Genomic DNA, 3,488 nt, shown 5'->3' on the forward strand with positions numbered 1-3,488 from the left:
TGAATGTTGAGATAAATAATGTGAAGTTATAATAGTTTCGTTTTGAGTTGATCTAGTGGATCACAATTAATGTCTCATCTACTATATCCTTCTTCTAAAAGATCTTATCCGCTAATCAAAGAACTAGAAAATTGGTTCCGAAAATGTGTTATCCACCAAACATTTTGACAAATAACAAACCCAAAGGCAACAAAAGAGCAATCTAGACAAAAATTTGGTAAAAGCAAAAGCTTGACACCAAGTTTTACATACAAGCACTCATAATAAAAATCCATTGGAAACAATGCGACAAATGACCAGAAAAGCATTAAGCACATAGGCTCATATTCCATTGGCATTCTGGCAAGGACTATAACATCAAGATTGTCTAGACAATGGGAATCAATCCCTAAGTTGCTGAGATTCGATTGGGTGCTCATCTTTTATTCACACATCCATAAATACATAGGTCTTATAGTGTCCAACAGTTTCTTTTAAAATCACAACAACCAACTATTTTCATTCTCTTAATGAAACACTAAATAAACAAATCACATAGTTCTTATAGTGTCCAACAGTTTCTTTAAAAAAAACACAACAACAAGCTATTTTCAATCTCTTACCGAAGCAAAAAAACATAAATAAACAACATAGTTCTTATAGTGTAAGTTTCTCTAATTGACAACAACAACATAATGGAACAAAAATATAAAATTGCTAGTGTAATTTTATATTTCAATAAACATAGTTTTTTGAGAAGCACGGTACAAACACATATACTCACATACATGCATATACACTCATGTTCATAAACGCTCTCACGCACCCCTAGCCCTATGAGCAACTTCGGGAGACTGAGCCGGTTGGTCTTGAGGTTGATGAAGACACCACAGGTGCCTCGCTATTGACGGAAACGTTGCCTCTCATTGAAAGAACACTCTGCCTTTATGAGACACACAAGTTTCAAACCTGAGGTCTGATTCCAGGTGAGTTGGGAGTACAACCATCCTCCTAACCATCCAATCACATATTGGTTCTCCGGTAAACATATTTAAAAACCAGGAGTGAGAGTGAAACGACGACGACGGAAAAATTTACTGTTTCTATTACAACAATGGTGGGTTTCAGCGGAAAAACAGTATGACAAACAAAACCTGGTTACTAGCAAGAATAAGACACCCCGTAGTTGATTAACAAAACAGTCATCCAGTCGCTAAGTCGCTAGGGATATACTCCGTCTGGCGTAGGCAGACGGTATTGCTCATGACGCGAGGCAGCTCACGTAAGTCTTTGGTCATGCTTGAGGTTTAGAAGGACTAGAGCGCGAGTCTCACGAATTACTGTAAGCAACACACCAATAATGGCTCTTTCCATACAAAATGTACTCCTGGTACCAAGTGGATTGGCTGCCTGATTTATCTAGTCATTTGCTAGTTTATCTTATTGTCTTGGTTCATTGGACTTTTGAAGTTCTAGTTTTGTTCGCATTTGTGCTGACGATTTCTTTAAGAATCGTTGTGAAGCAACGTGCGTGGTACTACTAGCACTATATAGCAAGCGCGTGCTGATCGAGGATTTTCAGGGCAATGCCAATGCTAGCCATGGACGCGGCCACCGGCATGGACAGCGGCGGCGTTCTACTGCTCCTTCTCGTCCTGCTCGCCGGTGTCGTCGCGACTTTCGTTCGGTCGTGTCGGTCGTCGGGTGATGGTGGAACCGCACCGAGCCCACCGTCGCTCCCGCTGCTGGGCCACCTCCACCTGATCAAGAAGCCGCTGCACCGCTCGCTGGCCAAGCTGGCCACCTCGGCGCACGGCGGGGCCTTGAGGCCGCTCGTATCGCTGAGGCTGGGGACGCGCCCGGCGCTCCTCGTGTCGACGCATGCCGCCGCCGAGGAGTGCTTCACGGCGCATGACGCCGCCCTGGCGGGGCGGCCGCGGCTGCTCGTGGGGAAGCACCTCGGCTACAACTACACGGCGCTCACCTGGGCCTCCCACAGCGCCCACTCGGGCGTCCTGCGTCGGTTCCTAGCCGGCAAGCTCTTCTCGGCGCCCCGCCTCGATGAACGGACGGCAGACCGACGTGCCGAGGTCACGTCCCTCGTGGTCAATCTGCTCCAGGACTCAGCGGCAGCAGGCGGCGGCGGCGCGGCGGTCACCATCCGCCCTAGGCTCTTTGAGCTGGTGCTGAACGTGATGCTGCGCGCGGTGACGGCGCACGGGCACTCCGGCGAATTGGGCAGGTTCCAGGAGTTCGTCGAGGAGTCGTTTAAGGTGGTCGGCGCGCCCAGCATCGGGGACTTCTTCCCGGCGCTGCGGTGGGTCGACCGCCTACGCGGCATCGACGCGGCGCATGCGAGGCTGCAGGCGAGGCGTGATGCGTTCGTCGGAGGCCTCGTCGACGACCACAGACGAAGGCGCAGCAAGGCCGGCGGTGGACACACGACCAGCGTCATCGACGAGCTCTTGGCGCTACAAGAAGCCGATCCCGAGTACTACACTGACAACGTCCTCAAAGGCATCGTCTTGGTGAGCAATAGCACCGTAATTCCTTCATCAAACATGACACCGGATATACTAGCTGCAACGTAATGTCCAACCAATCCAATCCAGGTACTGTTCAGCACCGGGACTGACACGACGGCGCTGACCATCGAGTGGACGATGGCGCTGCTGCTGACGCACCCGGAGGCGCTGCAGAAGGCGAGGGACGAGATAGACGCCAACGTCGGCACGGGACGGCTTGTCGAGGAGTCCGACATGGCCAACCTCCCCTACCTGCAATGCGTCCTGAAGGAGAGCCTCCGGTTGTGCCCCGTCGGCCCGCTCATCCCGGCGCACGAGGCCATGGAGGACTGCACGGTGGGCGGCTTCAAGGTCCGGCGCGGCACGATGATCCTCGTCAACTCGTGGGCGATCAACCGGGACGCCAGCCTCTGGGACTCTCCAACAGAGTTCATGCCAGAGAGGTTCCTCGACACGGCCAAGCCCGCGCCCATGATGCCGTTCGGGCTTGGCCGGAGGCGGTGCCCCGCGGAAGGGCTGGCGATGCGCATTCTCGGCCTGACGCTCGCGGCGCTCGTGCAGTGCTTCCAGTGGGATGCCGGGAAAGGTCGTGTCATTGACATGGCCGAAGGTGCCGGTCTAAGCATGCCTATGGCCACGCCGTTGGCTGTTGTGTGCCGGCCCCGGGAATTTGTCAAGGATTTTCTCTCTGCTTCCACTTGATGTATCACCTATGGAGTAAGGGCAGGTTTCTTTTATTATATGAAGAAAATAAATAAATGATTTGATGTGAATCCTACCGTTAGGGCATCTCCATGCCGACCATACAACCGCATTCCCTATATCTCCCGTCAGGTCCGATTAATTTTATTTCAAATGCATATCAATATAAGAGCAAGTTAAATTATGATTTTCTAGCACCCGGTCACAATGAATAAGAGACGGATGCTCATAGTTTTTGCATGCGCCTCATCCCAAAAGTCCGTGTAAAAGAGGGGATTTTCT

The 3,488-nt window shown here is 51.1% G+C and overlaps 1 pseudogene; it reads left to right on the forward strand.

The window, feature by feature from the left end:
• Positions 1-1,686: 1,686 nt before the first annotated feature.
• LOC119320971 lies at positions 1,687-3,206 on the forward strand (annotated as a pseudogene).
• The last annotated feature ends 282 nt before the right edge of the window (positions 3,207-3,488 follow it).

The sequence above is a fragment of the Triticum dicoccoides genome, chromosome 6B (genome assembly GCF_002162155.2).
Source record: "Triticum dicoccoides isolate Atlit2015 ecotype Zavitan chromosome 6B, WEW_v2.0, whole genome shotgun sequence".
NCBI classification, from domain to species: Eukaryota; Viridiplantae; Streptophyta; class Magnoliopsida; order Poales; family Poaceae; genus Triticum; species Triticum dicoccoides.